Raw genomic sequence first — 16,094 nt, 5'->3', positions numbered from 1 at the left:
CTCTGCCAGCTGAACCCCTCAACATTCCACAACAACAGCAGAGATAGAGCTCAGGCGATCTGCCAGCCAAGGGGCCCCAGTCCAGCCATGCCCAGAGAAGCTTTATCTCTCTGCCCTTTCATGTCTGTCCAAGAGAGGGGTCACTGGGGCCCATGTGGCCCTGGATAGAGGGAGGGAGGGACCCGGTGAGAAGGGGGACAGCTGCAGACAGACAGGCAGAGGGAGCAGAGCAGCTGTAGCCACAGTTAAAGGTGTGCAGCAGGAGAGCTTTCTCAGAGGGGAGAAAATATGGTCGGAATTGTCCATTCTGGGTCAGCTAACAACAGCATTCAAGTGATAAATGTGGCCCCAGAGTGATAGAGGACAAGATGAAAATCTAAATAAAGTGTTGGGCAATTCTACGAAAACGTAATTGCGCTGAGACTAACATTTTCCACTTTAATATGTACTGTATCCCAAACAAAAAACACAGATTTTAAAGTTTAACAAACCATGCAACTCTATGCACAAGGACTACTTTAACATGTTTTTATTTTACAAAAACACATTTACTGGAAGAACTTTGCCAATGCAAAATTTGGTAACAGAGTTTTAGTAAAATCTCCCTCAGTTTTTTATGTGACCACGTTTTCCAAAAATATCTGCTCTAAAATTCTAAGATGTCTGCTGAAATAACTGGCTGTCAGCTATGACATGACATCTTGACTTTGAAAACATCTATTTTGGTTATTGAATTACAATATGTGAAGTGGATTTACACCCGGTAACTGAATTGCGATCCCTGATCTATACTACACAGAAATGCATAATTATGCATATGAATGTAATTTTCTTCATGGTGATGTATCTTAAAAAGGTGCACAAAGGTAGAAATATGCAATATCCTCCTTTGCATATTTGGGAATTATTCTACACCCTGGCTATTATTTTAATAAGCACCGCTCATTAAGTAGTACTTTCAAGTATTTTTACTCAAGTACTTTACACCACTGTCTACAGTACATTACAGGACTGTACTTTACTGTACTGAGCAACACTCTACGCAACTTGTTAAAACTTTACTTTGCTGTACTATGCTCTACTGTACTGTACCATGCTCTCCAAACTTGTGAAACATAGATGTCTATGATTGGTTCAGATTCGGTCCGGGCCAAACATCTGTGGACATTGAAATTAAGTCCGGACCGTACCAAAAAACGATGTCTGTGGGACGTTGAAATCAAGGCCAGGGCGAAATTACCATATTTCAACTACTTTTCAACGTCCATGGACGTCCGGTGTCGGTCGGTGCTCAGTGGGTAAGGATGCTGGTTACAGGAAATGGAAAGTGAGGGGGCTCATGGGCAGGTCAATAAGAGCCTGGAAAGGTGACATTTACTGGAGAGAGAGGAGAGAGAGAGGCATAGAAAGAGAGGGAGGGCTTTGACCACCAGATGACAGAAAGAGAAAGAAAACAGTTATGAGCAGAACATAACAGTATGCCAGGGAGGACAGTAGCAGGTGACCCTATGAGCTGAACATAACAGTTTGGCAGTGGAAGGGAGGACTTTAGCAGGTGACCCAACTGTGTTTTGTGACTAATTGTAGCCAATTGAATTAGAATAATTCCATTAATGATTTTTCTGAAATTCTATTACCAATATCGTAACATAATTTCATGTTTGAATAACTTAATAACTCATAAAATTAAATAGATACCAGCAAAAACACTAGAACTAATTGGTATGTCTACCTTTACTTGTTACTTCTGTGAAGTTATCCTCCCTTCTCATGAGGGAGAGAAATTAGAAAATGTCTTAAAGATACAGTATTAGTTGGCAGGGATCTTTACATTATAGTGTTCTGATGTTTTTCTAATAACTTTTAAGACTTCTTCTCATAGATTTCCATCTGTTTGAATAGAAATCAAAGTATTTGCTTATTCCTAATATTTAGGATAGAAAATGGTTGAAACATTTATTGTCTTAATAAAAAATTCAAAAACAGAGTCTTAGCTTTTATTTGACACTACATTTGATATGCTCCTATGAACTTCACATGTTGATGTTCATGGGTCCTTTTGCATGGAAATGCCCTTTTCCAGCCTACATATTCCAACTCCAGATTAATCACAAAGGGCCTGATCCCCGATTTAGGAATATATTCCTTTTCTTACGCACTCCTTTCTCAGTATTTGGTATTCAGATTTAAATTTTTCAGTCACATAACACGCTCTGCAGGTGTGGCTACATTGTGCGCTTTGAATAAATGTCATTCAACCCCTGAAAACCTTCCCACTTGCTGGCCAACAGATTTTCCGTGGAGTTTTTCAGTACATTTATCTTCAGTACATTTATCCCTTTAAATATAGTGTACCTTTAATTAGAATTTTGTTGTCAGACACAATAGAATAGATTAAGAGAACAGGGTCAGAATATAGGGATTGTCACGTTCCTGACCTGTTTTATGTTTATTTTGTATGTGTTTAGTTGGTCAGGGCGTGAGTTGGGGTGGGCATTCTATGTTTTGTGTTTCTATGTTTAGGTCAGGTGTAATTAGCCTTATATGGTTCTCAATCAGAGACAGGTGTTTGACTTTTCCTCTGTTTGAGAATCATATATAGGTTGGCTGTTCACACTGTTTGTTTGTGGGTGATTGTCTTCCGTGTCTGTGTCTATGCACCACACGGGACTGTTTCGGTTTGTTTGTTCGTTCGTTTGTTGTAGTCTGTACCTGTTCGTGCGTTCTTCGTGTTACATGTAAGTTCTCAGAGTTCAGGTCTGTCTACGTTTTCGTTTTTGTTATTTTGTAATCCTTTCAAGTGTTCTTCGTGTTTCGTCTTCGTCTGTAAATAAATCATTATGTATTCACAACCCGCTGCATTTTGGTCCTCCGATCCTTCTCTCCTCTCCTCGTCCGAGGAGGAGGAAGATCTAGACACCCGTTACAGGGATCAATGAAAGAAAGCCCTCTATGTATATTCCTCTCAGTTTCAGCACCAACTGGTAGATTTAAAAATACTCTGATCTTGTAGATTATTTAAGCACATTTTAGGGTTAGGAAAGTATGTATGAAAAAAAGTTGTTTGGAGAGCCTTTTCGCACAAAACATATTGATGAAAAAAAAAATACATTGGTTTGATTCTTCCTGAAAGTTTTCATACTCAAGTTCAATCCATAAAATATTGGAAAGTGGAAAAAAAGTGTACAAATAGGGTTGAACAATAATACTCTAATTCTACTCCAATTCAAATATGCTACATGTCCCAAAATATTGCACAACGTCTTTCTATATGCACAGAGAGAAAAGTGTATAAAAACAGAATTATGTTTCATTTACGCACTAATCTCAGGTCAACAAGAATTTACAATTTGGTGTAATTTGTGTGTTTGTGTGAAAAATATTCCCTTTTGAGTGGATGAGGTATTATGAATTTATGTGTGTAAACATGTTTGTGTATGTGTGTGTGTGTCAGCATTTTCATGTGTGTGCATGTGCGTGTGTGTGTGTTCACATCACACGTCTGTTTGTGTGTAAGTGTGTGCAGGGAGGAACACCCTTAGCCCCTGTGTGGTGGTCAGGTTGAGCTCCCCCCTGAGCAGACGGATGGCAGAGGGAGGGCGTCTGTTGAGCCCATAGCCCTGTGAACACACAATACAGTGTGGCACGCTCGCCTCCAGCTCCACCTGTGTAACAGCAGAGCCCCAGCAGGCCTCTGCCCCCTATACTACCTCTGTGTCCTTCCCTCTGCCATCTGGGTCAGTCAGGGAGCCTGGGCCTAAGCCACAGTCTGACCCCCCACACCCCAGGCCTCACGTGGAGTTGTGAGGGGATGGAGTCAGCCTCTGGGAGCCAATGCCCACAAGGCTTCCTCTAGCGTACCTGACTGGGACACGAGTTCTAGAGCAGCTGCTGTCTGTAGCCTATATCAAGCTCATCATCACCACCTGAAAACAAAATTGTTGGACCAAATCATTCAACTTACACTGTCTCATCTACGTAGGAGATTGAGCAGAAACTTTGTTTGAATAAAAATATTTAGAATATACCAATAAGACAAGCAAGTGTGGATTGTAAATATAAATATATTACATTTTTTGACAGTAACTATTCATCTATGAATCATTGCTATTAATGGATGAAAAATGTCAGGAGAGAAAATAATTACAGACTGATAAAACATTGAATGAGAGATTACGCACCTACAATATCATCTAAGTTAACTTAGTTTTCTATAGATCCCCTCTATGAATTAAATCAAGCCTTCATACTATTACAGAATAATAGGCACTAATTTAGGCATGACACATCACTAAACTCGGTAACACTTTCTACACAGTAGTAACTGTAGTAACAATATAGTAGTACTATGTAATGACATGGTAAATGGTTTAGCGGTATCAGTTATTACACAATTGGAACAAGGACTGTGTAATTCCACATCCACTTGCTGAAGGTAATTACACATGTGGAATTACTAAAGTAATGTAATTACATGAAACATAGTCACAATTTGGTTGGTGTTACTAACATAGTAATTCACAGGTGACTTTCAAACGTGTAATTACTAAACATAAGTTACATAGTGGAACAAGAAAATATGCAGTAACATTAGTAATTACACATGTGGAATAACTTTCATCAAGTGGATGTGGAATTACACAGTCCTTGTTTCAATTGTGTAATAACTGATCCCGCTAAACCATCTTACACGTATTTACATAGTAATATATATGTAACTAATATGTTGTTACTACAGTAATTAATGTGTAGTTACATAGTAATAGGGGCAACTTAATGTATAGTGTTCCTTAAAGTTGCACTGTGTAGAAATCGCTCCACCATTTCCTGGTTGCTAAAATTCTAATAGTTTGCCTAATTTCAGTTATGTGACAAAATAAGCTGGTATAGTGTAGAGAAACATTGTACCATCAAAACCGCTGTGAAATATATATTTTCCATAACCAAAAATATGTTGTTTTAGCTGTTTGAAGCTGGTGTACAACCCCGAACGTAAAAGAAGCCAAAACAAAACTTAAGAATGGGAATCATACAAATAATGCAGATAGAACAGATCTACCGCATCTTAAACTTGCTTTCTAGTAGAGTGATAGATCTATAACCCACATTTCTATGTGAATTTAGTGGGGCCACACAAAAAATTACATATTGGCACTTTAACTCTAAACAGGGTGCAGTTCAATCTTTCACCACATGGGTGGCTGGTGTACTAGTTTGCACTAATCTGAATAGAATTGTATTAGAGAGAAATCAGATATGAACTGCAGGCAGCTAAGGTTATAATATCATGATGAAACTGAGACAGAACAGCAATAGGGATTACATCCAAATGAAAAATATGTTATTGTACATGTTAAATATGAAACAAAAAGACAGAAAACAAAAACCAATGTACTTCTTCAAGAAAATAATAATAAATAAAAAACTGGTATATAAATGAATGAATGAATCAGCTATAAGCTATAGTTACTACTCTTCTAACCTTAGAAATAGCCCCACAAGCTACAATGGTAAACTATAGCAAAATAGACCAAAAGAGACAACCACACAGCAGTTTTCAGCTGTCGGTGCAACACAATGTAGAACTTCAACAGAGCTATTTCCAGATGTTAAGGTGAAACAGATTGATCGTCTGTTAATGTGAATCAGATCAGATTATGTTCTTTTCACTTCCTCTATGATGTCTCCTCACATGCAGGCACTGAAACCTCCACTACAGAAACAGCAGAGATAAATATAATATAATAGCTCTATAGTAATATTCTATTATATTATTATATTACTTATGGCAATTGCAGATTTTGTCGCACTTTGTGAAAACCATGTGTCCAACTTTCTAACTACGTCCAACAAGTGAGTGTCAGATGCATATTAACAATGCATATTAACATTACATTATATTTCAGGCAAAGCAATGATCATCATTCATGATTTCACATATTCTTTCACTTAACATATGCACCTTAGGCTAAACGACACATTACATGTCTCTCAGGAATGGTGGAATTGCATAATCCTGTATGAAATGTTGGGGATTACTCTGCATCATAGTAAAAGGAAAATAAATAACTCATTATGTGTGTGTGATATGGGCTGTGTTGTAAATATACAGAAGGATGCGGCTCTTATCAAAGTACCTGATTCTCGCGAGGGTTGGCTTAGCAGAGAGAAACACGGAGGAGAGAGCAAAATAAGGAACAGACAACCACCCAGCCTGCCTGGCGTACAGAGCAGACGGGGACAGGGATAGACAGAGCCAGGAAAGCCGTCCGAGAAGTGGCTGGGCGTGACGTCACGAGTTTTCTGAACGTCAACAACAACCTGCAGCATCAGAACCTGCCAGCGGCGGTTCCCAGTGGGCGGTTCCTGGGGTAAGAGGAGTTGCTGTCGCTTTTTTCAGCCACCACAACCTCTCTGTATTGTTTGAAGCCATTCCAGAAGCGACACAGTTCATCCTCTCGTTGTGTTTCCGGCCAAGGTTGCTTCTCTCTCATTTATTCACATGCGCACAAGAAAAGCGCGAGCTTAAAAAAGTACAGGCACGATAGGGGAACCCATTGCTCTCCCCACGACTTCCCGCGCCAGCCAGGTAATATAATTATGACAACAACCTGCAAAACGGTTGAAAATATACTTCTGATACTGTGTTTATGTGAAGTTTGTAGTATTCAAGAATGGTGGAAGCTATGTCCACTGACAGCTAACGTTAGCCAGAGAGTGTTTGTAGTGCTTGCTACGTGAAGATGATGCTGATGCTGCAACGAGGCTGGGAGTGCGAGACAGTAGACAGGAGGGAGGTGGAGTGGTCTGAGTCGGGATCTGGCCTAGTGTGTGTGCGTGTTCTCAGCATTGCTTTCTGCCCCCCCCCCCCCCCCCCCCTCCCTTTAAAAAAAAATATAAATTGTTTACGTCAATAAATTGTTTAAGTCAGGCATTAAATATTATATACAGTCAAGTATCTGAATAGTTTGGAATAATTTATGCATGCCTGTAAAGTCGATTCTTAATTCTTTAGCTCATCTACTAGCAAGCTATTGGCGGCATGCGTTTGCTTGACAGCTCTTGAGGTGAGATTATGCAGTTGCTACTGTTGTGCTGGCAGGCTATCATTGGGCGCGTTCAAGGAGATACTTTTGGGAAGTTGGTGTCACCGCCTTTCAAAGTGTGTTGCATTATGGGGATACAAATTGTCTGACTTGCGTCTACATGTTGACTGCATTGCGCTCCTCACCAACTTCAACCTGCAGCAATCGCCTGCGTTGTAGGAGGATCTATTTTCAACCAATCGTTATGGTGTTTTTGTTTGAGCCAGTGACGAAACAGGAACAAACTTTTCTGTGATTCATATATACAGTGGATATATACAAATAAATAATATTTGAGACCTCTCACCAATTGATTGTACAGACATATGATTTCAGTTTGAGTGTGTGATATGGGGGTTAGAGACATGTTTATTTTGAGAACTATGTTGACACTGCCATGCATCTGAGCCTTGCTGTAGGAAAACCACAACAGTGTCCGACTTTCCACTGTCGCAGATGCACCTTCCCCGACATCACTCATCGACTTACGTCTACAGTGGGCTGCATCAGCCTAACAACTGGAACATGCTAATTTTCAAAAAGCAGCAACATTGTTTCCATAAACCCTTTGAACCCTCTGTCAGTTTGATACTTTGTGTACCAACAATGTTTACTAAAGCTTTTGTTTGTTTATGTCTGCATTTCTGCAGCACTCTATAATAATTCAGACTGATATAATTCAGGATGTCTTGACCCACTCAACTATGTGACACTGTCACTTTATAATGAGGACTAACACTGCTGCCTGCTCCTCTTTTAACATTTGGAGTGAAGATGGCTTCCCCTAGAGCCCTCATACACCCCTGCCGCTGCCCATAACCACTGGTACAGTGATAGGCTTTGTCATTTTATGACAACTAGGATTCTAATGCAGCCTCCATGTAAATCATACAGTAGGCTATAAGAGTTGACAAGTGATACTGAGGTAATTCAGTATCTGACAAGATAAGAGGAACTCCTGGGATCCATCAGACATCAGTATCCGCCAGCGTTCAATCACACCTTTTCATTTCCTTAATTTCAAACCAAAACACTGGTCTCGCTCTCTCTTGTTACTCTCTGTGTGATCCTTATGAATTTTCATTCTTCGTTCAGGCACTGTTCTGCTCCTTTGGTATTATCCTAATCCATGTCTAATTCAAAAGGCACAAAATAAAAAAGTATGTTTAGTCTTGTGGGCTAGTCTGTGCAGATGATAATGGCAATAGATTTGTATTTGATAGACAACTCATTTGGACATGGCTTTACTTCCATATCAGTTTTTTTCTCTCCAGAGTTTCTTAGGAGGGTAAATGCCTTTGGACAACAGCTGCTGTCCTGGGTTTGTTCTAAGATGTTTGATGCTAAAGGAAGTGGAAGTTAGGAAGTGTGTGGCTAGGCTTAATGTACTAAGTGCTTCCAGAAGCCATCTTGGGTTACAGAGCAGTAGGCCTAGTTTTTATCTGGATTCTTAAGTGCGCTGCAGGAGTCGTGTAGAGCAACATGATATCCCTCCGCTAAGGAATCACTTGTACCCTTGACCAGGGTCTTGTTCATTAGGCACAAATGGGAGCGTCATTTAAATGCGTTTCAGAACCACTTCAAAAACTATTTGATGCATCTTAAGGAGCTTATGCTGTCTACATTTGTTGATAAACAAATGAAAAACATGCCAGCCAGGGCATGTGCATACTGTTTGTTTAGACTATACTGTCTACAGAATACAATAATTCTAATCAAGGCTTTTAGACATAGGTCAGCAATTTGCATCTTTCTATTATTTCAGCTGTCTGTCATGTTCTGTATTTACATTAGTGATGAGGAAAAATGTATACAGTTACATATCGGGATATTGTTGGGGATGATATATCCTATAGTTTTGACAATATCACAATATTATTTGTGCGCTAGTTAGCTGTACCTGCACCAAAACTCCAGTATTTCTCCTTCATAGCTTGTTCTCCATCTAATTTTTAGATATGGAGTCAATTTGTTTTCAGGGCTTTTATTTCCACGACTGATTAAAACATTTTTCTCCTGGCTCTCTCTTGTCCCTCTGCAGCAGACATATGGTGAGCAATATGTTTTGGAACGTCGAAGCGCAATACATATTGTATCGGCACCAAAGTATTGTGATATTATTGTATCGTGAGGTCACTGGCAATTTCCAGCCCTATATAACACCATGACTTTTCTCTTGTGTAGGCTATGGGAATGTGGATGGTCTGTCTGGGATAGTAGGCTATTTGCTAAATAGGCTCTCAATGGGAGGAGGCTGCGGGCAATTCCACTGTAACAGAGTGATGCTGAGACTAGAGGTCGACCGATTAATCGGGGCCGATTTCAAGTTTTCATAACAATCGGAAATCGGAATTTTTGGGCGCCGATTTACCGATATTTAAACATATATACATATTTTTTTTACACCTTTATTTAATCTTTATTTAACTAGGCAAGTCAGTTAAGAACACATTCTTATTTTCAATGACGGCCTAGGAACGTTCTGCCTCGTTCAGGGGCAGAACGACAGATTTTTAACCTTGTCAGCTCGGGGGATCCAATCTTGCAACCTTACAGTTAACTAGTCCAATGCTCTAACCCTGATTACATTGCACTCCACGAGGAGCCTGCCTGTGCCGCGAATGCAGTAAGCTAAGGTAAATTGCTAGCTAGCATTAAACTTATCTTATAAAAAACAATCAATCAATGACTGTCATTGCTCCAATATGTACTTAACCATAAACATCAATGCCTTTCTTAAAATCAATACACAAGTATATATTTTTAAACCTGCATATTTAGCTATATGAAATCCAGGTTAGCAGGCAATATTAACCAGGTGAAATTGTGTCATTTCTCTTGCGTTCATTGCACGCAGAGTCAGGGTATATGCAACAGTTTGGGCCGCTTGGCTCTTTGCGAACTAATTTGCCAGAATTTTACGTAATTATGACAACATTGAAGATTGTGTAATGTAACAGGAATATTTAGACTCATGGATGCCACCCGTTAGATAAAATACGGAATGGAATAAACGTTTTGTTTTTGAGGTGATAGTTTCCGGATTAGTCAAAGGTATATGGTTTAGAGAGAAATAGTCGACGCGTTATAATTCCTGTAATAACTTGCGGCTGAACTTGACAGGGGTTCCTTCGTTATTTTACCGTTCATGTCTTCCATAGAGAATGTCTTGATCTACTTCAAATAAGGTCTGTGTTTCGTGCAGGCTTAAACCGCCTCGACGTTTTGATACCCGTGTAAATCTCACTAAGATAAGGTAACGTTTGTCAACATATTTTCATAAATCCACTCTACAAAAAACTTATCTTCGCTTATATTTAGCCAATATTGATCAGTTCCAGGTTACAATGTTTTCAACATTCATCACAAGTAACGTAAACTCTATTTTTATTCAAACAGTTGAGAGTATTTGTCTCCTAAGCTGACTCTTATGTATCATTGTCACTTCAGAGCTGTGTGTGTGTATTTATGTATTATATTAAGTTAAAATAAAAGTGTTCATTGTTCATTCAGTATTGTTGCAGTTGTCATTATTACAAAAATGTGTGTGTGTGTGTGTATGATATATATATATATATATATAAGACGGAATAATATATATATATATATATACCGATTACGATTTTTCAACGCCGATACCGATACCGATTATTGGCGGACAAAAACCCGATACCGATTAATCGGACGATTTATTTTATTTCTTTTTTAAATATACATATATATATATATATATATATATATATATATATATATATGTATATTTAAAAAAGAAATAAAATAAATCGTATAAAATAAAATAAAATAAATTTTTTTAAAATAAATTTATTTTATTTCTTTTTTAAATATACATATATATATATATATATATATATATATATATATATATATGTATATTTAAAAAAGAAATAAAATAAATCGTCCGATTAATCGGTATCGGGTTTTTGTCCGCCAATAATCGGTATCGGTATCGGCGTTGAAAAATCGTAATCGGTCGACCTCTAGCTGAGACAGTGCAGATGCAAAATTTGGTAACAAAATGACTGTACAAACAGCACAACCCATCATTCTATTACCCAACTTTGCATTTGCAGTGTTCTTCAGGTAGGCTAAATGTGTTTTTGTAAAATTTTCTGTGGAAATTGTTAAAAGTAGTCCTTGTGAATAAAGTTTAACTTTGCAATCATTGTTTTTTGTTTGACATATATTTTAAAGTGAGTCTCAGCATCACTCTGCTACTGTGCAATTGCCCATTTGGCTCCTGAAATAGATTTAGGCTACTTAATCCTTCTGTAGTGATTCTTGGGGGAACAAGGCCTGTCATAGTTAGGGTTGCAAAATTCTGTGAATGTTCAATACATTTCCTGGTTTTCCCGAAATCCTGCTTGGAGGATTCCCGGAATCAGGAGGGAATAGGCAGGAAATCCCCAGCTGGGATTTCGGGAAAACCAGGGAATTCCCAGAATTTTGCAACACTAGTCACAGTGTTTGCATGATGAAGCATTATGTTTTTGCACACTATCTATCTAGTTTAGAGAAAGAAAACATTTGAGTAAATTCAATGTTGTTGTAAATCCCCCAAAATGGAATCAAGCCAGGCATTAGCCAAATAAGTGGTTTTTGTCCAGAAATGCTCGGGTGCTTGTATCATTCTAGGTATTCTTTATTTCCTAAATTTCAGCAGCTGTGAATTAATTTATGTGTACCTAGCCTATATTCTTGCTGCTGTGTGCTCCAGTCTCCAGGGCTGAGGGAATTGTAAATGCTTCATGGTGTATTTTTGAATGGAATGAGGCGTTTCAGATTCTTTTTCTGCTTGTATCCTCTGGGTCCACCCCCACAGTGTGAGTCAGGTCAGCCTCTCACTCTATAGTTTACTTAGTTGTTGTGATTTGAAAGTGTTTTATTTGTAAATGTGTTGATGGGCAGTGGGCACTAATTGGCCTTTCATATCGCTATGGGAACTAAGTACAACCCAGTGTTGGAGGTTACATAGTCACTATTGGTTTAAAACCTGGTATGGCTCCATGTGTATTGCTCCATGTGTTCGGTGCCTTGTGAAGATAATTCAAGTTATTTATTTACTAGTACAGGGCACCCTGCAGCCTGTAATAATAATAATAATAATATACTGTACTTCTAGAGACTCTGGGCCTATATGTCTACAGAATCTCTAGGAAATCAAATGTCTTCCGTCTGCTATCACCATGTCTGCAAACTGGCCTGTTCCTTAGGATAAGCATTGATAGTTATTCATGGTGCATAATGTCTGTTTGATTCCCTTGTGGCAAGTGTGTCTAGTAGTTCACACTGGCCTTATTTGATGCTTGCTGCATGCTCTGCAGGCATGTGCTTCATGAGTTGATTTTGCTGTCATCTCACTCATTCGCTGATTCCTTTGTTTTCTTCAGTGGATGGTATCTGTAGTGTGAGTGTTGCCTATAAAGATAGGCTAGGTATGGAGTAGTCTAGTGGGTGACAGTACAGTATTGCCCATTGGAGAGTGATCACAATCAACTGGAGTTCAGTGAATTTCCCTAATGTGGTGTGCTGTTCATTTTGATTCAGGGCTGTTCCCTGACATGGCGAGACTGATTAATGGTGTATGGCTGGCTGGTACCTCATACCACTGCACATTGATCAGGTACTGATACTCCCTTCAAAAACTGTTTGATGTAGTGCCATTCTTAAGTATTTTATTCCTCTTGTTACTATTTTTTATTTTATTTTACTCTGCATTGTTGGGAAGGGCTTATAAGCGAGCATTTCACGGTAAAGTCTACACTCGTATTCGGCGCATATGACAAATGCAATTGGATTTGAGTTGATTTGGTTGGCTCTTTCTGGACCCTCCCTCCGCTCCCCTCTCCACTAGGGCTGCGAATTGGCAGGGACCTCACAATACAATATAATCACGATTCTATAGATGTTGTGATTCGATACTGAGATTTTATTGCGATTCGACGTTCCAAACATATTGCTCTCTATATGTCTGCTGCAGAGAGACGAGAGCCATGAGAAAACGAGTTTTGATCAGTCATGGAAAATAAAGTGCTGAAAAGATGTTGGCTCACTATTTACAAAGAAGATGGAGAACAAGCTATGAAGGAAAAATACTGGAGTTTTGGTACAGGTACACCATCACTACTCTCCATCCCCGTGTGTGAAATGAAATTACTATCTATCTCGTTCTCCCTCTGACTACATAAAGACATTGAGTTCAGCGTTGTTGGTTTTAGCACAGCTGAAGACTGCTCTGCGGTGACAGGCTTACAACAGCAGGGCTGGGGCTTCGTCACACTGGATCTCAGCTCGCCACCGTGTCTGTCACTCAATCTGTCTGAGGCGGAGGGAGGGTGCAGGGGAACATAGTGGAATGGCGGCCAGCAGCAGACTGCTGCCTCTGCCACACATGAAGAGCCAGGCAAGATATCGACAGTCAGCTCTCTGTCCTTTTTCCGCCCCTCTACTACTATAGCTCAAGTCTGTGTAGTACTAGTCTATCAGACCGGCTGAGTCACCACATCCTCTATGACTCCTTTTATTATTTTATGTGCTCTGTCCTTTATAGTCATTCATTGACAGTCATATGAAATCCAGCAGCGTTCTGTGCAAGGCAATGATTGGGAAGCTCCGTAGCCCATAAGGCTGTGGCTGAAACCCCCTCCAGCCCCATCATATACCCATTGTGTACACCCCAGTGATTTTATAGGCTTCAATGTGCTACACAGCCAGCCAATAACAGATCTTTCTGGGAGACTCCATCTCCAAGTTCACTTTTATGTTTGGGTGATGCCAGGGTGGGTTCATCTTTTATAAAACATGGCACACAATTTGATCTGTTTTTCTCCCTATAGGACTGCTGTTATCTGGTGTGCTGCTTTCACAGCTCAGTCCAAAATACATTTAGAATTCTAACCTCACTCATTACGATGCTAACAAACGTTCCCTAAGCAATAGGCTATTACTTCAAGTATTCAGCACAGCAATTCGGAGACAATGAAATTGAAATATGATCTATTGTCTTGAAATGCAATCTATACATTTTCATGGATTAAAGAGCCTCTACGGCCCCTTTGATTATTATAAGGAGGCATTATTTGATATTGATCTCAGGATAATAGATTCTGTTGTACCACCTAGGAATTTGAAATGAGGCATGCATGCCTTGCTGCACCTCACTGAACATTTTCTTATGATATGTTTTGGTGGAGGATGTTGGCAGTTGTAAAGTACTCTAAGGATACAGTACTCTGGTTGCATGGTGTTACAGTATGGTGCTACAGTATGGCGCTACAGTATGGCGCTACAGTATGGCGCTACAGTATGTTGCTACAGTATGGCGCTACAGTATGGCGCTACAGTATGGCGCTACAGTATGGCGCTACAGTGTGGCGCTGCAGTGTGGCGCTACAGTATGGCGCTACAGTGTGGCGCTACAGTGTGGCGCTACAGTGTGGCGCTACAGTGTGGCGCTACAGTGTGGCACTACAGTATGGTGCTACAGTATGGTGCTACAGTATGGCGCTACAGTATGGCACTACAGTATGGCGCTACAGTATGGTGCTACAGTATGGCGCTACAGTAGGATTCCAACACTCTGATCACAAGGTTTCAGTTCAGAGTCTCTCACATTTGTTCTCGCACTCTCACCATCTGTAACAAGTACAGTATAAAGTTACCTGTGGGATTTTCACCTGTAACAGATTCTGTCAACCAACAGCTACTGCCAAGCGGCTAACGTTAGTACTGCGCTGACCCTGTTAGCCTAGTACACAGTATCTTTACTAATGACTGACATTCTAAAGGTAAAGGGCTATCTTCATTGATGCCTCCCCTCCCTTGCCTGTCCCTTCAGCACTCAGCCAGAATCTGGACCATATCAACAGGATAATAACGCAAATATCTGGACGAGGTGAGCAGGGCACTCACTAATGATTATAACACCCTGCATGTACTGTACATTGTATTCAATAAGGAGGTTAATTTCACTCACCTCGTCAACTCATTGTCCACTCAATTAGTCGGGTTCATTCATACAATTGGGGTCAAAAGCACCTTTTAGTAAGGCACAAAGTCAGATACAAGACATTTGCTATCTGGTTTGTCCAGTTTGGTTTTCCAAGAAAAAAGGGACGTTCAAGGGAAGTGCTGGCCTGGGTCTTAGAACATACAGTGCCAAGAACACAAGAAAGGGGACAGTATATTCTCACCATACCTTCTCTGCTATGCAATCTGGTTTCAGAGCTGGTCATGGGTGCACCTCAGCCACGCTCAAGGTCCTAAACGATATCCTAACCGCCATCGATAAGAAACAATACTGTGCAGCCGTATTCATTGACCTGGCCAAGGCTTTTGACTCTGTCAATCACCACATCCTCATCGGCAGACTCGATAGCCTTGGTTTCTCAAATTATTGTCTCGTCTGGTTCACCAACTACTTCTCTGATAGAGTTCGGTGTGTCAAATCGGAGGGCCTGTTGTCCGGGCCTCTGGCAGTCTCTATGGGGGTGCCACAGGGTTCAATTCTTGGACCGACTCTCTTCTCTGTATACATCAATGATGTCGCTCATGCTGCTGGTGAGTCTCTGATCCACCTCTACGCAGACGACACCATTCTGTATACTTCTGGCCCTTCTTTGGACACTGTGTTAACAACCCTCCAGACGAGCTTCAATGCCATACAACTCTCCTTCTATGGCCTCCAATTGCTCTTAAATACAAGTAAAACTAAATGCATGCTCTTCAATCGATCGCTGCCTGCACCTGCCCGGCCGTCCAACATCACTACTCTGGACGGTTCTGACTTAGAATATGTGGACAACTACAAATACCTAGGTGTCTGGTTAGACTGTAAACTCTCCTTCCAGACTCACATCAAACATCTCCAATCCAAAGTTAAATCTAGAATTGGCTTCCTATTTCGCAACAAAGCATCCTTCACTCATGCTGCCAAACATACCCTTGTAAAACTGACCATCCTACCGATCCTCAACTTCGGCGATGTCATTT

General features: G+C 40.1%; 1 protein-coding gene across 2 annotated transcripts in view; it reads left to right on the top strand.

The window, feature by feature from the left end:
- Positions 1 to 6,281: 6,281 nt before the first annotated feature.
- akt3a (v-akt murine thymoma viral oncogene homolog 3a) overlaps positions 6,282 to 16,094 on the top strand; it is a 148,948-nt gene continuing 139,135 nt past the window's right edge. Inside the window, exon 1 of one of the 2 annotated variants that reach the window (XM_055890030.1) lies at positions 6,282 to 6,371. The gene's annotated coding sequence lies outside the window, so the exon portion shown is untranslated. Of the gene's footprint in view, positions 6,372 to 6,499; positions 6,590 to 16,094 lie in introns of those variants that run through there. The other variant, XM_055890029.1, reaches the window with a different exon arrangement.

Source organism: Salvelinus fontinalis, chromosome 30, assembly GCF_029448725.1.
Source record: "Salvelinus fontinalis isolate EN_2023a chromosome 30, ASM2944872v1, whole genome shotgun sequence".
NCBI lineage: Eukaryota > Metazoa > Chordata > Actinopteri > Salmoniformes > Salmonidae > Salvelinus > Salvelinus fontinalis.
Note: the sequence above shows the minus strand (reverse complement) of the source record. Positions and strands in the feature narration are given on the sequence as shown.